Source organism: Lithobates pipiens, unplaced genomic scaffold (genome assembly GCF_037356315.1).
Source record: "Lithobates pipiens isolate NorthernLeopardFrog02 unplaced genomic scaffold, aLitPip1_a1.2 Scaffold_22, whole genome shotgun sequence".
Taxonomy (NCBI): domain Eukaryota; kingdom Metazoa; phylum Chordata; class Amphibia; order Anura; family Ranidae; genus Lithobates; species Lithobates pipiens.
Window position 1 is genome coordinate 203,570,902 of NW_027507784.1, and position 22,438 is coordinate 203,593,339.

Consider the following 22,438-nt stretch of genomic DNA (forward strand, 5'->3'; position numbering starts at 1 on the left):
CCAACGAGGCAGGATGCCCTCCGGGGGCCAGCTTAGGGGCAGCACACCGACTGAATCACACCGCAGAGCTCCGCCTGCGCAGAGCGCTTCCTCTGCGCGTTATTCTAAAAGTTCTTTGGTGTGGGCCTTTTTTGAGACGAGTGCATCAGATCGCACCGCTGCTATTTGCAACATATGTCTCAAGCGTATCTCACGTGGCCAAAACATCAGCCGCTTGGGCACCACATGCTTGACCAGACATATGTTGACCTGCCATGCAGCTCGTTGGCAAGCATACCTCAAAGACCCACACCAAAGAACAAAGCGGACCTCTCCTTGCTCCTCATCAGCTGGCATCTCCAACCCCACTAGACCTTCAGTCCTCTCTGAAACCTGCTCTGAGAGGAATGAAGGTGTAGAATTAGGTGTGTCACAGCCAAGTGCTTCCGGGAACTCTGCTAGTGGTACATCCACGTCCGATTATAGCAGACAAATGTCCCTGCCCCAGCTGCTGGACCGGCGGAAGAAATTTACTCCCAGCCATCCACATGCCCAGCGGTTGAATGCTAGCTTGGCTAAATTGCTAGCACTTCAACTGCTGCCTTTTCAGTTGGTAGACTCGGCCCCCTTCCGTGAGTTTGTACAATGTGCGGTTCCTCAGTGGCAGGTCCCCAAACGCCACTTTTTCTCACGGAAGGCAATTCCGGCTCTCTACCGGCATGTGGAAGGCAATGTCCTTGCCTCGCTGGACAGGGCGGTCAGCGGTAAGGTGCATATTACCACTGACTCATGGTCCAGCAGGCATGGACAGGGACGTTACCTGTCTTTCACGGCCCATTGGGTCACTCTTCTGGCTGCTGGGAAGGATGCAGGACAAGGTGCAGTAGTATTGGAGGTTGTTCCGCCACCACGCCTCCAAAATGCTACTATTGGTTGTGACACACCTCTCTCCTCCACCCCCTCCTCTTCTTCTTCCTCCATGGCCTCTTCCAGTGCTCTGTCCTCAGAACCAGCGGTGCTCCGTAGGCGTTGCAGGGGCTACGCAAGTACGCAGGCAAAACGATGCCATGCCGTGCTTGCGCTGGTTTGTTTGGGGGACAGGAGCCACACTGGGGCGGATGTTTTGTCAGCTCTGCAGGGGCAGGCCGAGAGGTGGTTGACGCCACGCCAGCTTAAGCCAGGAATGGTGGTTTGCGACAATGGCACCAACCTCCTCTCCGCCCTCCGACAGGGACAACTGACCCATGTGCCCTGTGTAGCTCATGTCCTTAACCTGGTGGTGCAGCGGTTCTTGGGCAGGTACCCCGGCTTACAGGATGTCCTGAAACAGGCCAGGAGAGTCTGTGTGCATTTCCGCCGATCATTTAATGCCTGTGCTCGGCTGGCTGAGCTCCAAAAGGAGTTGAACCTGCCCAAGAACCGCCTTATATGTGACATGCCCACCAGATGGAACTCAACATTGGCCATGCTGCAGCGGCTGCACACGCAGCAGAGGGCCATCAATGAGTACCTGTGCGACTACGGCACCAGGACAGGGTCAGGAGAGCTTGGTTTTTTCTCACCACGCCAGTGGGGCATGATCAGGGATGCATGCACTGTCCTGTCAATGTTTGAGGAGGCCACAAGGATGGTGAGCAGTGACAGTGCATGCATCAGTGACACTATACCTCTTGTCCACCTCTTGGAGCATACGCTGCGTGGAATAATGGACAGGGCACTTGAGGCAGAACAGAGGCAGGAAGAGGAGGACTTCCTTGCCTCTCAAGGCCCCCTTTATCCAGACAGTGTTCCTGCTGTGCCACCCATCACACAGGAAGAGGGTGAGGAGGAGGAAGAGGAGGAGGAGGATGATTGTGTCAGCATGGAGGTGGAGGCTGGCACTCAGCATCAGCAGCAGCAGTCTTATAGGGATGATTTACAGTCCCAAGAAACACGTGGACTTGTACGTGGCTGGGAGGAGGTAGCTGCGGATCATGTTGTCCTTAGTGACCCAGAGGACTCCGGACCGAATGCCTCAGCTAACCTACGCTGCATGGCCTCCCTGATCCTGCAAAGCCTGCGGAAGGATCCTCGTATTCTTCGGATCAAGGAGAGGGACCATTACTGGCTGGCCACTCTCCTTGATCCACGGTACAAGGGTAAGGTTGCCGACCTTATTTTGCCATCGCAGAGGGAGCAGAGGATGAGACATCTCCGGGAGGCCTTGCAGAAAGCTCTGTGCAACGCGTTCCCAGAGACTGGGAGGTCACAAACTCCTGGTCCTGGACAACGTGTTGCTGAGGCATCAGTCAGAAGGAGCGGTGGAGAAGGTGGCCGTCTGACTGATGCTTTCAGACAATTTTTTAGTCCGCAGCCCCAAGGTATGATTGGTTCCAGCACCCATCGCCAGCGTCTAATTTACATGGTGCAGGAATACCTAGGGGCAAGGTCAGACTTGGACACCTTTCCCACTGAAAATCCTCTGGCTTACTGGGTCTTGAGGATGGATCACTGGCCAGAGCTTGCACAGTATGCAATTGAGCTACTGGCCTGTCCTGCATCCAGCGTTCTTTCGGAACGCACCTTCAGTGCTGCTGGTGGCTTCGTTACCGATCACAGGGTGCGCCTGTCCACCGAATCAGTTGATCGACTGACCTTCATCAAGATGAATCAGTCTTGGATCACCCACAGCTACCAAGCACCTGAAGCTGATGTAACCGAATAATTTTTTTTGAAATACCACATCCCTTCAAGACTGCCTATGCTGATGCTGAGTGACTGTCCTGTTATGTTGATTGTCTATCCTCTTCCTCCTCCGCTGATATGTTGGAAGAACATTTTTGGTTCTGGGTGATGCCAGCAGCCCAATTTTTCTGCCCCTGTTTAACAGGGGCGTTTAAGTACAATTTTTGATGCAATGCTTTGCAGCAGGGCTAATTCCTGCAAAAAAACTAGAGTATATGGCAGAGGTTGCAGTGTGATGGCACCAGTGCCTAAGGCCCAATTTTTCTGCCCCTGTTTAACAGGGGCGTTTAAGTAAAATTTTTGATGCAATGCTTTGCAGCAGGGCTAATTCCTGCAATAAAACTAGAGTGTATGGCAGAGGTTGCAGTGTGATGGCACCAGTGCCTAAGGCCCAATTTTTCTGCCCCTGTTTAACAGGGGCGTTTAAGTACAATTTTTGATGCAATGCTTTGCAGCAGGGCTAATTCCTGCAATAAAACTAGAGTGTATGGCAGAGGTTGCAGTGTGATGGCACCAGTGCCTAAGGCCCAATTTTTCTGCCCCTGTTTAACAGGGGCGTTTAAGTAAAATTTTTGATGCAATGCTTTGCAGCAGGGCTAATTCCTGCAAAAAAACTAGAGTGTATGGCAGAGGTTGCAGTGTGATGGCACCAGTGCCTAAGGCCCAATTTTTCTGCCCCTGTTTAACAGGGGCATTTAAGTAAAATTTTTGATGCAATGCTTTGCAGCAGGGCTAATTCCTGCAATAAAACTAGAGTGTATGGCAGAGGTTGCAGTGTGATGGCACCAGTGCCTAAGGCCCAATTTTTCTGCCCCTGTTTAACAGGGGCGTTTAAGTAAAATTTTTGATGCAATGCTTTGCAGCAGGGCTAATTCCTGCAAAAAAACTAGAGTGTATGGCAGAGGTTGCAGTGTGATGGCACCAGTGCCTAAGGCCCAATTTTTCTGCCCCTGTTTAACAGGGACATGTAATTACAATTCTTGATATAATATTTCACAGGAGGGCCCCTTCCTGTGCCCACCCAGAGTAACTGTGAGGACTTATAGTGTTGTGGCACCAGCACCACAACCACCAAAGGTCAATTTTTCTACCACTGTTCAACAATGGCATGTAATTACAATTCTTGATATAATCGTTCACAGCAGGGCGCTCCAGCGGCCACCAAGAGTCACTTTGAGGGCTTACAATGTTGTTGCAAAACCAACACCTTGTTCCGCCATTTCTGCAGAGCATATAGGGCAGGCCCCTACTTTCAAACATCCAATTTACAAACATCTCCTACTTGCAAACGGAAGGAGACAACAGCAAGTGAGATGAAAAAAGATGGACGACAAAACAAATTATACAGGGGTGATAACCCTTCCCTATGTTTTCCAAAAAGCTTAAAGATATTTTTTTTGACTGGAGCTACACTTTAAAAATGTACCGGTTGAAAATGACAAACAGATTCAACTTAACACAACAAACCTACACAGTCCCTGTCTTGTTTGCACCGCCTGTATACTGCTGTTCTGAGTATATAGGGCCTGGGGGCCACACGCATTTCCTTTTTTTTAATATGGGTACAGGGTTCCCCTTAATGTGCGTACAAGACCCAAATAGGCTGGTAATGGGCAGGGAGGGCTACCCATGCCATTTTTCTGAATGATTTTCAACCATATTGCAGGAACCAGATATAACATTAAAACCGCAAGCAGTTTTAAATGGTGTTATTTCCGTTTAATGTCATTTTGTGCAGGGACTGTTCTAAACACGGGAAACACGTGGCACTTCACAGGCATACTATATAGACACCCCCCAGGCACCATATTTAAAGGAATATTTCACTTTTTTTTTTCACTTTAATCGTCATTAAAATCAGTGCTCCCGCCAAAACGGTAGTTTTTAAAACTTTTTTTTGCAGTGACCCATGTCCCCTGAGGCAGGAGGCAGATCGCCAAACCCTTTTTAGCATACTATCTTGCATATTAGCCGTTAAAATTAGCACTTTCCAATTCGAACGTTCGAGTCCCATAGACTTCAATGGGGTTCTAACGTTCGTGCCGAACGCGGGGGTCGTTCGCAAGTTCTGGTGCGAACCGAACCGGGGGGTGTTCGGCTCATCCCTATACAGGACAGCCAATTGAGACATGACAGCACATGGACACTTGGACATTCCCCCTAACTTATAAATAGACCAGATCCGGTGGCCATTTTACATTCTTTCGTATGTCACTATAGGGAGAGGTTGCTGTGTGGAGCAGGGAGAGACTGCAGTGACCCAAATTGCTAGCTATTAGGTCCACAAAAGTTCTTTTCAGGACTGGTATAGGTGTTAGGTGTAGTTCAGGATATAGGTTTGAGGCACTGCTGTGCTAGTGATTGTTGCAGCAGCCTGTCTTTTGTCAGTGTAGAGAGAGGGACAGGACGCTGTGTGCAGCAGGGACAGTCAGTTTAATCATCAGCTGTTACTATTAGGTCCACAAAAGTCCTTTTCAGGACTGGTATAGTAAAGTAATACAGAAGAAATAAAAGTGCAGCGCTTAGCCTCTAAATATAAATATGACTTAATAGAATAAAAATAGTGTGAAAAAACTAAATGATGTGAAAATCATTAGTGAAAAATACTTTCAAAACTCAAATGTCCAATAAAGCCAGAAGACATTTATCTATAACTCAAATGTCCAATAGGGTGAAAAACATATAAAAAAACCAAATAATCATAAAAAATGATGTGACACATTATAAAGTCCCATGTGAAATATGAAACAAAAAGTGATTAATCTTGTTTGTTCAAAACAACGATATTAATGCTTGACCACGTGGACCCTTCACCTCTGTAAACCAATAGTAAATGGAGGCTTACCAGATCACCAGTGACCCCCTGTGTGAGGGAGGTCAGTCTGCGCAGATACGATCACATAGACGTTTCAATACAGGAAGCCGGAGACCGACCCAATCCTTTGATACAGGAAGCCGGAAAACGACCCAATCCTTGGGATATCACGTAGTCTCCAAATCTGCTCGGATCCTCTCATAGGCCTCCTCTGCCGCCAGATCCAGCCACGTCTCCTCTCTACATCCTTCCTAATACAGGATATAGTTTTGAGTGCTATTCAAGTTATTGTTCCAGCAGCCTGTGTTTTGTCAGTTTAAATAGGGGACAGGCAGGAAGCTGTGTGTGGCAGTGAGGGGCAGTCAGTTTAATCAGTAGCTGTTACTATTAGGTCCACAAAGGTTCTTTTCAGGAATGGTATGGTAATAGGCTTGTACACGTATAATATTATTTCTTCCAAATATAGAAAGAATATTATACTTGTCTGCTGCCCTTCTGCTGCAGTAGTCCTTTATCAGTATAGGGACTGAGGTACAGTCTGCTAATCATTCACAACCTACTAGTTCCACAAAGGTCCTTATAAGGACTGGTAAGGTATAGGGTACTACAGTACATAGGGTTGAGTGAGGTACAGTCTGCTATTCCTTAAGGACTGGTATAGGTCCACAATATATAGGGTTGAGGTGCACTACTGCTGACTGCTGCCCTTCTACAGCAGCAGTCCTTTATCAGTATAGGGACTGAGGTACAGTCTGATAATCATTCACAACCTACTAGTCCCACAAAGGTCCTTATAAGGACTGGTAAGGTATAGGGTACTACAGTACATAGGGTTGAGTGAGGTACAGTCTGCTATTCCTTAAGGACTGGTATAGGTCCACAATATATAGGGTTGAGGTGCACTACTGCTGACTGCTGCCCTTCTACAGCAGCAGTCCTTTATCAGTATAGGGACTGAGGTACAGTCTGCTAATCATTCACAGCCTACTAGTTCCACAAAGGTCCTTATAAGGACTGGTAAGGTATAGGGTACTACAGTACATAGGGTTGAGTGAGGTACAGTCTGCTATTCCTTAAGGACTGGTATAGGTCCACAATATATAGGGTTGAGGTGCACTACTGCTGACTGCTGCCCTTCTACAGCAGCAGTCCTTTATCAGTATAGGGACTGAGGTACAGTCTGCTAATCATTCACAACCTACTAGTTCCACAAAGGTCCTTATAAGGACTGGTAAGGTATAGGGTACTACAATACATAGGGTTGAGTGAGGTACAGTCTGCTATTCCTTAAGGACTGGTATAGGTCCACAATATATAGGGTTGAGGTGCACTACTGCTGACTGCTGCCCTATACTGCAGCAGTCCTTTATGAGTATAGGGACTGAGGTACATTTTGCTAATCATTCACAACCTACTAGTTCCACAAAGGTCCTTATAAGGACTGGTAAGGTATAGGGTACTACAGTACATAGGGTTGAGTGAGGTACAGTCTGCTATTCCTTAAGGACTGGTATAGGTCCACAATATATAGGGTTGATGTGCACTACTGCTGACTGCTGCCCTATACTGCAGCAGTATTTTATCAGTATAGGGACTGAGGTACAGTCTGCTAATCATTCACAACCTACTAGTTCCACAAATGTCCTTATAAGGACTGGTAAGGTATAGGGTACTACAGTACATAGGGTTGAGTGAGGTACAGTCTGCTATTCCTTAACCAGTTGCCGACCGCCGCACGACGATGTACGTCGACAGAATGGCATGGGCAGGCATATGGGCGTACATGTACGTCCCTGCCTTCCTGCGGGTGGGGGGCCCCCCCGGTGCCAGCGGCGGTCGGAATTCGTTCAGGAGCGATCCGGGATGAGGGGGCGGCCATTCATTCATGGCCACCCCCTCGCGATCGCTCCTGACGAATGGAATTGCAGCATGACATCACTTCCTCTCCTGTAATGTAAACACAGGCAGAGGAAGTGATGTAATCTCTCCTCCGTGTCGGTATTTTTCGTTCCGGCACCGAGGAGAGAGGATCGTGAGTTGCACCAACACTACACTACACAGTCGAACACGCCAGGCATACTTTCACCCCCCTTCACCCCCCGATCACCCTCCCAATCACCCTCCCAATCACCCCTGCACCCCCAGTCACAGTGACAGCATTTTTTTTTTTTTTTATTATTATTGCATTGGTGTCACTCTCTGCAATAACTGTTAGGGCAGTTAGGGTTAGCCCCCTTTAGCTCTAGGGTACCCCCCTAACCCCCCCAATAAAGGTTTAACCCCGTGATCACCCCCGTCGCCAGTGTCACTAAGGCTGGGTTCACATTGCAGCGGTTTATGAGAACGGATGTGATTTGCACCGCACTGCAGTGCAAATCACATCCGATCTCTGTGCGATGCGAGTTCAGCCATACAGATAGTATGGCTGAATTTGCATCGCACCCGCCGCAAACTCGCACGGGACCCTTTTTTTGGTCCGCAGCAGAATTGGATCGCATGGGTGTTCACACCATGCGATCCGATTCCTGTCCGAGTTTGCAGATCGCACTGCGATATGCAAACTGATCTGGGGGTGTCATTAACATTTCACTGACACTCCCAGCAGTTCGCATAGGGCAGTGTGAACTGCCGCCGGGAGGCATGCGATGCGGGAACCCGCCGCGGATTCGCGGCGTTCCCGCATCGCTCCAGTGTGAACCCAACCTAATAAGCAATCGTTTTTCTGATTGTTGTATTTGTGTCACAGGTGACGCTAGTTAGGAAGGTAGGTATTTAGGTTCGCCGCAGTTTTTTATAGCGCCAGGGACCCCCATATACTACCGCATAAAGCCCCCTGATTGCCCCCTAGTTAACCCTTTCACCAGTGATCACCATATAACTGTTACAGGTGACGCTGGTTGGTTTGTTATTTTTTTATAGTTTCAGGGCACCCGGCATTTATTACCTAATAAAGGTTTAACCCCCTGATCACCCGGCGGGTGATATAAGTTTGAGGGTCAGATAAGGTCTGCGTCGCCCCAGGCAGCGCCAGGTTAGTGCCAGTACCGCTAACACCCACGCGCAAAGCATACACCTCCCTTAGTAATATAGTATCTGATCAGATCTATATTAGCGTCGCCAGCAGTTTAGGTTTCCCAAAACGCATTGTTAGCGGGATCAGCCCAGATACCTGCTAGCACCTGCTTTTAGCCCCTCCGCCAATACCAGCCCAGCCCACCCAAGTGCAGTATCGATCGATCACTGTCACTTACAAAACACAACACACATAACTGCAGCGTTCGCAGAGTCAGGCCTGATCCCTGCGATCACTTACAGTTTTTTTGTAGCGTTTTGATACAGTCGCTGACAGCCTATGTGCTTTTTTACCTGTGAGTCTCACTAGTGTACCCCTAAATTTAGGGGTGTCTACTTTACAAAATGGGGTCATTTGGGGGGGGGGGGGTTGTGCCATCTTGGCATCTTATGGCCTTCAAAACTGCGATAGGTAGTGAGGAGTGAAATCAAAAATTTACACCCTTAGAAATCCTGAAGGCGGTGCTTGGTTTTCAGGGCCCCGTACGCGGCTAGGCTCCCAAAAAGTCCCACACATGTGGTATCCTCGTACTCAGGAGAAGCAGCAGAATTTATTTTGGGGTGTCATTTCACATATGCCCATGGCATGTGTGAGCAATATATCATTTAGTGACAACTTTGTAAAAAAAAAAAAAAAAAAGTTTGTAATATTCCCGCAACTTGTGGCAAAATATGAAATATTCCATGGACTCAACATGCCTCTCAGCAAATAGCTTGGGGTGTCTACTTTCTAAAATGGGGTAATTTGGGGGGTTTTGTGCCATCTTGGCATTTTATGGTTCAAAACTGTAATAGGTGGTGAGGAGTGAAATCAAAAATGTACGCCCTTAGAAAGCCTGAAGGCGGTTCTTGGCTTTCGGGGCCCCGTACACGGCTAGGCTCCCAAAAAATCCCACACATGTGGTATCCCCGTACTCAGGAGAAGCAGAAGAATTTATTTTGGGGTGTCATTTCACATATGTCCATGGCATGTGTGAGCAATACAGTGGTGTGAAAAAGTGTTTGCCCCTTTCCTCATTTCCTGTTCCTTTGTATGTTTGTCACACTTAAGTGTTTCGGAACATCAAACCAATTTAAACAATAGTCAAGGACAACACAAGTAAACACAAAATGCAATTTGTAAATGAAGGTGTTTATTATTAAAGGTGAAAAAAAATTCAAACCACCATGGCCCTGTGTGAAAAAGTGATTGCCCCCCTTGTTAAAACATACTATAACTGTGGTTGTCCACACCTGAGTTCAATTTCTCTAGCCACACCCAGGCCTGATTATTGCCACACCTGTTCACAATCAAGGCATCACTTAAATAGGAGCTGCTTGACACAGTAAGGTCCACCAGAAGATCCTTAAAAGCTACACATCATGCCGAGACCCAAAGAAATTCAGGAACAATTGAGAAAGAAAGTAATTGAGATCTATCAGTCTGGAAAGGGTTATAAAGCCATTTCCAAAGCTTTGGGAATCCGGCGAACCACAGTGAGAGCCATTATCCACAAATGGCGAAGACATGGAACAGTGGTGAACCTTCCCAGGAGTGGCCGGTCGCCCAAAATTACCCCAAGAGCGCAGCGACGACTCACCCAAGAGGTCACAAAAGACCCCACAACAACGTCCAAGGAACTGCAGGCCTCACTTGCCTCAGTTAAGGTCAGCGTTCATGCCTTCACCATCAGGAAAAGACTGGGCAAAAATGGCCTGCATGGCAGAGTTCCAAGGAGAAAACCACTGCTGAGCAAAAAGAACATCAAAGCTCGTCTCAATTTCTCCACAACACATCTTGATGATCCCCAAGACTTTTGGGACAACATTCTGTGGACCGATGAGACAAAAGTGGAACTCTTTGGAAGTTGTGTGTCCAAGTATATCTGGCGTAGAAGGAACACTGCATTTCATAAAAAGAACATTGTACCAACAGTAAAATATGGAGGTGGTAGTGTGATGGTCTGGGGCTGTTTTGCTGCTTCAGGACCTGGAAGACTTGCCGTGATAAAAGGAACTATGAATTCTGCTGTCTACCAAGAGATCCTGAAGGAGAATGTCCGACCATCTGTTCGTGTACTCAAGCTGAAACGAACTTGGGTTCTGCAGCAGGACAATGATCCTAAACACACCAGCAAGTCCACCACCGAATGGCTGAAGAAAAACAAAATGAAGACTTTGGAGTGGCCTAGCCAAAGTCCTGACCTGAATCCTATTGAGATGTTGTGGTATGACCTTAAAAAGGCCGTTCATGCTCGAAAACCCTCTAATGTAACTGAATTAGGACAATTCTGCAAAGATGAGTGGGCCAAAATTCCTCCAGGACGCTGTAAAAGCCTCATTGCACGTTATCGCAAACGCTTGGTTGCAGTTGTTGCTGCTAAGGGTGGCCCAACCAGTTATTAGGTTTAGGGGGCAATCACTTTTTCACACAGGGCCATGATGGTTTGGATTTTTTTTTCACCTTTAATAATAAACACCTTAATTTACAAATTGCATTTTGTGTTTACTTGTGTTGTCCTTGACTATTGTTTAAATTGGTTTGATGTTCCGAAACACTTAAGTGTGACAAACATGCAAAGGAACAGGAAATGAGGAAGGGGGCAAACACTTTTTCACACCACTGTATATCATTTAGTGACAACTTTGTGAAAAAAATAAAAATAAATAAAAGTTTGTAATTTTCCCGCAACTTGTGGCAAAATATAAAATATGCCATGGACTCCACATGCCTCTCAGCAAATAGCTTGGGGTGTCTACTTTCTAAAATGGGGTCATTTGGGGGAGTTTTGTGCCATCTTGGCATTTTATGGCCTTCAAAACTGTAATAGGTAGTGAGGAGTGAAATCAAAAATTTACGCCCTTATGCCGCGTACACACGATCAAACAATCCGGTGGAAAAGTCCGGCAAACTCAAGTCCGCCAAACAATCCCCCCGTGTGTAGCCTCCGGCATACTTTTTTGACCCGAAAGTACGGCGGACTTAGAATGCCGTGTTGCACTCCAATCTTCCCACCGGACTCGCATTTCGGCGGACAATCCGGCCGTGTGTATGCCAGTCCGCCGTACTTTTGAAATGAGCGAACTTTTCCCGCCCGGAGAAAAGTCCGCTCATTTCGAGCGGGTCTCCAGGTAGGCGGGGGCCCGTGAAGGAGGCGTCGCTGGCCCCGCCGCCTGGTATGGACTTAAAGGGGAACCCCAACGCCAAAAAAAATCTGCGTGGGGGTCCCCCCCAAGTCCACAACAGACCCTTGTCCGAGCACGCTACCCGGCCGGCCAGGAAAGGGGGGGCGAGCGAGCGCCCCCCCCCCTCCTGAGCCGTACCAGGCCGCGTGCCCTCAACATGGGGGGTGCCTTGGGGAAGGGGGGGCCGTGCGGCCCCGCCAACCCAAAGCACCTTGTCCCCATGTTGATGAGGACAAGGGCCTCTTCCCGACAACCCTGGCCATTGGTTGTCGGGGTCTGCGGGCGGGGGGCTTATCGGAATCCGGGAGCCCCCTTTAATAAGGGGGCCCCCGGATACCAGCCCCCCACCATATGTGAATGAGTATGGGGTACAATGTACCCCTACCCATTCACCTGTAAAATAAAAGTACAAAAAAAACCACAACACACGAGATAAAATACTTTATTGCACAGCTCCGGGGGTCTTCCGTCTTCGGGGGTCTTCTCGCCGGACTCCTCCACTATCTTCTTGTAGCTCTTTTGCTAGCGGAGGAGTCCGGCTTTCTTCCTCGCCGCCAGCCTCTTCTTCCAACTTCGGGGGTCTTCTCCCCCTCTTCGGTTCTTCTGCCGGGCCACCGCGCCTTCTTATAGCTCTTTTACAGGCGGTGGCCCGGTCTTCTGTCGCCGCCGCCGCCGCCTTCCGTTCTTCTTCTTCTTCTTCTTCTTCTCCAGGAGATGTTGACTCGACGATCTCTCCGGCCGCAATGCCAGGGACACGCTGCGATGCCACTTATATAGGGACAAGGGGCGGTGTCACATGGGTTTATGTCACATGGGTTGGTGTCACATGGTGACCCCGCCCCCTTACGATGTCACAGTCCCGGAGGATGCTGGGACTGTCACCATGTGACATCAACCCATGTGACCAACCCATGTGACATAAACCCATGTGACACCGCTCCTTGTCCCTATATAAGTGGCAGTGCAGCGCGTCCCTGGCATTGCGGCCGGAGAGATCGTCGAGTCAACATCTCCTGGAGAAGAAGAAGAAGAAGAAGAAGAAGAAGAAGAAGAACGGAAGGCGGCGGCGGCGGCGACAGAAGACAGAAGAACCGAAGAGGGGGACAAGACCCCCGAAGTCGGAAGAAGAGGCCGGCGGCGAGGAAGAAAGCCGGACTCCTCCGCTAGCAAAAGAGCTACAAGAAGATAGCGGAGGAGTCCGGCGAGAAGACCCCCGAAGACGGAAGACCCCTGGAGCTGTGCAATAAAGTATTTTATCTCGTGTGTTGTGTTTTTTTTTGTACTTTTATTTTACAGGTGAATGGGTAGGGGTACATTGTACCCCATACTCATTCACATATGGTGGGGGGCCGGACTTTAATAAGGGGGCCCCCGGATTCTGATAAGCCCCCCGCCCGCAGACCCCGACAACCAACGGCCAGGGTTGTCGGGAAGAGGCCCTTGTCCTCATCAACATGGGGACAAGGTGCTTTGGGGTGGGTGGGCCACGTGGCCCCCCCTTCCCCAAGGCACCCCCCCATGTTGAGGGCACGTGGCCTGGTACGGCTCAGGAGGGGGGGGGGGCGCTCGCTCGCCCCCCCTTTCCTGGCCGGCCAGGTAGCGTGCTTGAACAAGGGTCTGTTGTGGACTTGGGGGGACCCCCACGCCGATTTTTTTCGGCGTTGGGGTTCACCTTTAAGTCCATACCAGGCGGCGGGGCCAGCGACGTCTCCTTCGCGGGCCCCGCCTACCTGGAGACGCGCTCAAAATGAGCGGACTTTCCTCTGCGTGTGTGGGCGAGTCCGTTCATTTCAAAAGTACGGCGGATAGTACGGCGGACTTAGTAAGCTGTATTAGTCCGCTCAAAAAGTGCCGTGTGTGGGCAAGTAGCCCGTTCGGAAAGTCCGACAGACAGTCTGGCGGGAAGTCCGCCACACTAAGTACGTCGGACATACCGCTACGTGTGTGCGCTGCTTTAGAAAGCCTGAAGGCGGTGCTTGGTTTTCGGGGCCCGTACGCGGCTAGGCTCCCAAAAAGTCCCACACATGTGGTATCCCCGTACTCAGGAGAAGCAGCAGAATTTATTTTGGGGTGTAATTTTACATATGCCCATAGCATGTGTGAGCAATATATCATTTAGTGACAACTTTGTGAAAAATAAATAAAGTTTGTAATTTTCCCGCAACTTGTGGCAAAATATAAAATATTCCATGGACTCAACATGCCTCTCAGCAAATAGCTTGGGTGTCTACTTTCTAAAATGGGGTCATTTGTGGGTGTTTTGTGCCATCTTGGCATTTTATGGCCTTCAAAACTGTGATAGGTAGTGAAGAGTGAAATTACAAATGTATGCCCTTAGAAATCCTGAAGGCGGTGCTTGGTTTTCGGGGCCCCGTACGCGGCTAGCCTTCCAAAAAGTCGGTACAATTCCACATATAACAATGGCATGTGTGAGCAATATATCATTTAGTGACAACTTTGAGTAAAAAAAAAAAAAATAATTTTTTTGTCATTATTCAATCGCTTGAGGCAAAAAAATAAAATATTCAATGGGCTCAACATGCCTCTTATCAATTTCCTTAGGGTGTCTACTTTCCAAAATTGGGTCATTTGGGGGGGGGTTTGTACTGCCCTGCCATTTTAGCACCTCAAGAAATGAGATAGGCAGTCATAAACTAAAAGCTGCGTAAATTCCAGAAAATGTACCTTAGTTTGTAGATGTGACAACTTTTGCGCAAACCAATAAATATACAGTTATTGACTTTTTTTTTACCAAAGACATGTGGCTGAATACATTTTGGCCTAAATGTATGACTAAAATTGAGTTTATTGGATTTTTCTAATAACAAAAAGTAGAAAATATCATTTTTTTTCAAAATGTGTGGTCTTTTTACGTTTATATCGCAAAAAATAAAAATCGCAGAGTCAGTCAAATACCTTTAAAAGAAAGCTCTATTTGTGGGAAAAAAAGGACGCAAATTTTGTTTGGGTACAACATTGCATGACCGCGCAATTACCAGTTAAAGCAGCGCAGTGCCAAATTGTAAAAAGACCTCTGGTCATTGACCAGCAAAATGGTCCGGTCTGAAAGTGGTTAAGGACTGGTATAGGTCCACAACATATAGGGTTGAGGGGCACTACTGCTGACTGCTGCCCTATACTGCAGCAGTCCTTTATGAGTATAGGGACTGAGGTACAGTCTGCTAATCATTCACAACCTACTAGTTCCACAAAGGTCCTTATAAGGACTGGTAAGGTATAGGGTACTACAGTACACAGGGTTGAGTGAGGTACAGCCTGCTATTCCTTAAGGACTGGTATAGGTCCACAATATATAGGGTTGAGGTACACTACTGCTGACTGCTGCCTTTCTGCAGCAGCAGTCCTTTATCAGTATAGGGACTGAGGTACAGTCTGCTAATCATTCACAACCTACTAGTTCCACAAAGGTCCTTATAAGGACTGGTAAGGTATAGGGTACTACAGTACAAAGGGTTGAGTGAGGTACAGTCTGCTATTCCTTAAGGACTGGTATAGGTCCACAATATATAGGGTTGAGGTGCACTACTGCTGACTGCTGCCCATCTGCTGCAGCAGTCCTTTATCAGTATAGGGACTGAGGTACAGTCTGCTAATCATTCACAACCTACTAGTTCCACAAAGGTCCTTATAAAGACTGGTAAGGTATAGGGTACTACAGTACATAGGGTTGAGTAAGGTACAGTCTGCTATTCCTTAAGGACTGGTATAGGTCCACAATATATAGGGTTGAGGTGCACTACTGCTGACTGCTGCCCTTCTGCTGCAGCAGTCCTTTATCAGTATAGAGACTGAGGTACAGTCTGCTAATCATTCACAACCTACTAGTTCCACAAAGGTCCTTATAAGGACTGGTAAGGTATAGGGTACTACAGTACATAGGGTTGAGTGAGGTACAGTCTGCTATTCCTTAAGGACTGGTATAGGTCCACAATATATAGGGTTGAGGTGCACTACTGCTGACTGCTGCCCTTCTGCTGCAGCAGTCCTTTATCAGTATAGGGACTGAGGTACAGTCTGCTAATCATTCACAACCTAGAAGTTCCACAAAGGTCCTTATAAGGACTGGTAAGGTATAGGGTACTACAGTACATAGGGTTGAGTGAGGTACAGTCTGCTATTCCTTAAGGACTGGTATAGGTCCGCAATATATAGGGTTGAGGTGCACTACTGCTGACTGCTGCCCTTCTGCTGCAGCAGTCCTTTATTAGTATAGGGACTGAGGTACAGTCTGCTAATCATTCACAACCTACTAGTTCTACAAAGGTCCTTATAAGGACTGGTAAGGTATAGGGTACTACAGTACATAGGGTTGAGTGAGGTACAGTCTGCTATTCCTTAAGGACTGGTATAGGTCCACAATATATAGGGTTGAGGTGCACTACTGCTGACTGCTGCCCTTCTACAGCAGCAGTCCTTTATCAGTATAGGGACTGAGGTACAGTCTGCTAATCATTCACAGCCTACTAGTTCCACAAAGGTCCTTATAAGGACTGGTAAGGTATAGGGTACTACAGTACATAGGGTTGAGTGAGGTACAGTCTGCTATTCCTTAAGGACTGGTATAGGTCCACAATATATAGGGTTGAGGTGCACTACTGCTGACTGCTGCCCTATACTGCAGTAATCCTTTATCAGTATAGGGACTGAGAGTTTTGTCACAGGGTCATTTAAAAAATGACAGGCACAGGAAGAGGCAGGCCCTTCCACAGGGTTGGTAGGGGTAGGGCAGGAGCAACAGGCTTGAGCCAAAGTGGGAAGTTGCAGAAGGTGCGTTCAATTACTTTAAAGGATGCACCAGACTTGGTTGAGTGGCTCACTCAGCCTTACTCTTCTGCACCCTCCTCATCCTCTCGATCTGCACCCTCTTCTTCACTCTCTGCTATGTGCACCCCCAAATACACTACCACCAACAACACCACCACCACCACCACCACATACCTTCCGCTTGAGTCACAGGAATTATTTTCCGATCCATATCAAGACATTTCTGATGCGCAGCCACTCTTGGCATTGGATCAGGAAGAGGAGGTAGCAACAACCGCCACTCAGTAGTCTGACAACATTACCCAGATCAGCCCAAGGAGGAGGTTGGTCCATGGTGTTGCTGCCTACTCTGAGATCTTTACTTATAGCGGTGGGGAAGGTGACATCGATGATGACGTGTCTAGTGATGTCATGTGGGTGCCCACAAGAGAGGAAGAGGAGGGGAGTTCAGAGGGAGATATGGACCAGCAGATAGGGAGGAGAAGCAGGAATAACTTACATTGCAGAGAAGGGACAAAGCAGACTGCTAATGTATCAGGAGCGAGTCATCGACCATGTACGGTCACATCTGGCGCTCCCAGGACACCGGCACATGGCTCCGCAGTGTGGGCTTTTTTTAACGTGTCCGCTGCTGACAATAGCGTTGCCATCTGCAATCTTTGCAGTCAACGCATTAGCCGCGGTAAGCCCAACACTCACCTAGGGATGACCGCCTTAAGAAGGCACATGAGCAGCCATCACCGAGCCCAGTGGGAGCAACGGAACACACAAAGCCACACTGCAGGCTCTCACCGTCCAGCCTCGTCATCTACTTCTCCTTCTCCTCTCTTCTCACAATTGTCCTCCACTCCACCTTCCATCACGCCAAGCTCACGTTTTTCTGCAAAAAGGCAGGCTTCCGTGGGCCAAATGTTCGAGCGTAAAAAAATGATGATGCCGGATAACCCTCTTGCCCAACGGTTGACGGCTGGCTTGTCAGAACTGATAGCCCGCCAACTACTGCCATATAAACTGGTGGACTTGGAGGCCTTTTGAAAATTTTTGGCCATTGGAACACCACAATGGAAGGTCCCAGGAAGGAAGTATTTCTCAGAGAAGGGCATCCCAGAGCTATATGGCCATGTTCAGCGGCAAGTGAATGTATCTCTGGCACACAGTGTCGGTGCCAAGATACATCTGACCACAGACACCTAGTCTAGCAAACACGGGCAGGGAAGGTATATCACTTTTACTGCCCACTGGGTGAACCTTCTGACGGCTGTCAAGCATGTAACCCGTGGCACCCGTGTAGATTTGGTTTTATCGCCACGGATTGCATGCAGGCCTGGCTCTTCTTCTCCTCCTCCTCCTACTCCATCCTCCTCCCTCTCCTCCTCGGCTGACTCCTCCTTTTCCGCTGCTAGCGTTTCTTTCGCTGCGCCGCCCAAGCTCCCCAGAACCTATTTGACATGCCAGGTGAGACGTTGCCATGCCGTGCTGCGTCTGTTTGGCCTGGAAGCCAAGAGCCACACTGGCCCAGTGGTGTGTGACAACGGTGTCAATCTGCTTAGCGCATTGAAACAGGGCAAAATTATGTACGTGCCATGCATGGCACACGTCCTAAACTTGGTCGTGCAGCGATTCGTTGTCAAATACCCTGGGGTCCAGGACATCTTGTGGCAGGCAAGGAAAATCTGGGCACATTTCAGAAGATCTTACACGGCCATGGCTCGCCTTGCTGGCATTCAGCGGCGACACAATCTGCCTGTCAGACGTCTTATTTGTGATTGCCCGACGCGATGGAACTCAACCTTCTATGTGCTTGATAGGCTGCTCCAGCAGAAACGTGCAGTTAACGTCTACCTGTATGAACTCTGCGGCAGAACAGGTTCTGGGGAGATGGGTTTTTTTTCACCACGCCAGTGGCTGCTGATGCGCGACGCATGCAGACTTCTGCGGCCATTTGAGGAGATCACCAAACTGGTCAGTCGCAGCCATGGCGCCATCAGTGACATGGTACCTTATGCCTTCTTTATGGAGCATGCATTGCGTCGTGTCATTGATCAAGCTGTGGAGAAGCAGGAGCGGGAAGATGAGGAAGTCGCAATGCTGGATGAATTCCCAGGGGGGGCTACTCTATCTGAGACAAGTCAACAACAGGAGTCTGAAGAGGAGTCAGAGGAGGATGGTGACGGGGTGGATGAGGAGGAGCAAGAAGAGCATGCTTTAAACCTTTCTGGGATCCCTGTTGTTGTGCGTGGATGGGGAGAGGAGAATGAACAGGACAACATTATCCTGGATGATGAGCAGGAGCCAGGCCACCACACCGCTTCCAGTTTAGTGCAAATGGGGGCCTTCATGCTCCAGTGTTTTAATAGGGACCCCCGTATAAAAAGCATAAGGGTCAAGGACCAGTACTGGGTGGCAACGTACTTAGACCCCCGGTACAAACACAAAATGGCGGAAATGTTACCGCCGTCACAGAGGGTTGTCAGAATGGAGCACTTCCAGGCCTTGCTTCGAGAAATGCTGCATTCTGCATGCGCTGACAGAGGAGCAATTCCCACTCTCAGAGAAGGAGTTGCAGGTACCAATCCAACAGCGCCTGCAAGAAGAGGCCGGTTTGAAGATGTGTTGGTGACTTTGGATATGAGGTCATTCTTTCAGCTGACCTATCGACAGGTGTCATCCGGATCCAGCATCAGGGAATGCCTAGACCGTCAGGTGTCCGACTACATCGGGTTAACGGCTGATGTGGACGCTCTGAGGAGTGATGAACCCCTCGTCTACTGGGTGGGCAGGCTTGACCTCTGGCCAGAGCTTGCCCAATTTGCAATCGAACTGTTGACTTTCCCCTCGTCCAGTGTCCTGTCCGAAAGGACGTTCAGCGCAGCAGGGGGGATCGTGACCGATAAGCGTACTCGCCTAGCTCACGACAGTGTTAACTACCTCACATTTATAAAAATGAAGGAGGCATGGATCTCGGAGGAATTCAACACATGTGACCAGTAGACCATGTATATGTCTATAAATGATTTTTTTAATCGAGCACACAGTCCTTCTTTCTTCATTTGGCTCACTTCCTTGTCCAAAAAAAGCACACCGTACTATATGCCCGTACCCTCCTGTTTGAAGAGGTTGAGCGGTATCATATTTCTACTGCTTATTATGAGGGGCTCCCGCCATCCCTGTGCTGTGCTGACTTCCCCCTGGGGCTGTACCTCTGCTGTGCATATTATGAGGGGCTCCCACCATCCCTGTGCTATGCTCATTATGAGGGGCTCCCACCATCCCTGTGCTGTGCTGACTTCCTCCTGGGGCTGTACCTCTGCTGTGCATATTATGAGGGGCTCCCACCATCCCTGTGCTATGCTCATTATGAGGGGCTCCCACCATCCCTGTGCTGTGCTGACTTCCTCCTGTGGCTGCTTATTATGAGGGGCTCCCACCATCCCTGTGCTGTGCTGACTTCCTCCTGGGGCTGCTTATTATGAGGGGCTCCCACCATCCCTGTGCTGTGCTGACTTCCTCCTGGGGCTGTACCTCTGCTGTGCATATTATGAGGGGCTCCCACCATCCCTGTGCTATGCTCATTATGAGGGGCTCCCACCATCCCTGTGCTATGCTGACTTCCTCCTGGGGCTGCTTACGGTGCAGGTGTCAGTGCTGTATATCAAGGTGCTGGTGTCAGTGCTGTATATCACGGTGCTGGTGTGAGTGCTTTATGTCACGCTGCTGATGTCAGTGCTGTATATCACGGTGCTGGTGTCAGTGCTCTCTATCACGGTGCTGGTGTCAGATCACTCTATCACGGTGCAGGTGTCATTGCTGTATGTCACGCTGCTGATGTCAGTGCTGTATATCACGGTGCTGGTTTCAGTGCTGTATATCACGGTGCTGGTGTCAGTGCTTTATGTCCCGCTGCTGATGTCAGTGCTCTCTATCACGGTGCTGGTGTCAGATCACTCTATCACGGTGCAGGTGTCATTGCTGTATGTCACGCTGCTGATGTCAGTGCTCTCTATCACGGTGCTGGTGTCAGATCACTCTATCATGGTGCAGGTGTCATTGCTGTATGTCATGCTGCTGATGTCAGTGCTCTCTATCACGGTGCTGGTGTCAGATCACTCTATCACGGTGCAGGTGTCAGTGCTCTATATCACGGTGCTGGTGATCATCTCCTGCACCCTCTTCTTTGCCTACCCTGACCTTCCCTCTTCTCCATTGCCTTCATGCGCTCCAAAGTCCTGAATTGTCACAACAATTTCACATATAAAAAAAGATTGCTTGTAGTTGTCGATCCCAGATTCACCTCATACATGTGTTATGTCATTGGCCATGTGGTGGGACTATGTTTGCACAGCTAGTAATTATTTTGTGGCTGCAAATTTGACCTGTAGGTTTGCAAAGTTCGCCTCCCATTGAAGTCAATGGGGCCCGCCACGAACGTTACGGTTCGCGAACTATCGGCCGCGTTCGCAGTCCGCGTTCGCAAAACATCCCGTCGGAAGTATGTCCATCACTACTCGAGATATCAGGCTCTGAATAAGAAGTAACAAAGGTATTTGCTGCAGGGTGTATTTCACATCCCTGTCAGTTATACTCTCCCTAAGGTCCATAATTATGCCACAATGCCACCCCCCAGACCCTTTGTTAACGGCATTGGTGTGGTAACATCAAGATTGGGGGAATCTCATGATAAGTTTTTCCAGCCTAGTGTTATATCTATTAATGCTTTTTGAAGGGACACAAGGACTTGTTGATATTGCACATACATCACGATGATGTCCTATTAGCCCTAAATTGGGCATTATGTAAAAGAGAGGACATCCCACACTCACAGAAAGTTTTTTTTAGGGAAAGCTTTGAATTTTTGTATTTCTCATAATTATTTTTGGTTCCATGGTCATTTCTATTCGCAGCAGGTTGGCATTGCAATGGGAGCCAAGTTTGCTCCCAGCATCACCAACCTGTTTATGGCAGAATGGGAAGATAGACAAGTCTTCAATGTAACATGACCCAAACTGAAATATTACCGCAGATTTATTGATCTCATATGTATATGGGAGGGAGTGGAGGATTCTGTCTACTCCTTCTTAGCATCTCTTAAAGTGATTGTAAGGGTTCCTTTTTTTTTTTTAATAACAAACATATTATACTTATCTCCACTGTGCAGCTAATTTTGCACAGAGTGGACCCGAACCTCATCTTCTGGGGTCCCCCGGGCGGCTCTTATGGCTCCTCCCCACATCAGATAACCCCCTAGAAAAAGCACTCTCCTGGGGGTTTACCTTGCAAGCATTCTCCCGGCGCTTGTGTCATTGGATCAATCTATCCAATCAAGAGTCAGGACACCATGGAAAGAGGGAGAACGCGTCTCCGCCGACAGAAATACAGGGCTCAGGCTGGGTGGTCATCACCCGGCATGGATAAAAATAACATACCAAAGAGACAGATCATGTGAGTTAAATGAAATTGCAATAAGATAGTGACAATTGGTCATGCCCGGCCATACAAACATATTGGTCGGAAATACATAAAACAATAGAAGAAGTCACGACTTACCATTTAGAGTACACTCCGGCCCAATTCTTACTACATCACTCAGACCACTCACATAGTTCCTACCTTAAGTCTCTAGCCATGCACATGGTCAATGCTGCCAGAGCTTGCATTCCACGGAAGTGGCGCTCCCATGACACCCCCCTACTCAGGGATTGGCTTCAATGCATTAACAATGTAATGACTATGGAGGACCTAATACACCAGGCCAATGATACCCCTGCAAAGTTCACAACTACATGGGCCTGTTGGATTCACTTTCAGACCTCTGATAAGTACAAAAGTCTTATGCAGACCTGAGAGCCAGGAATGAGGCATGGACCTCTTTCATAGGAATTTAACCCCTTGAAATGAAAT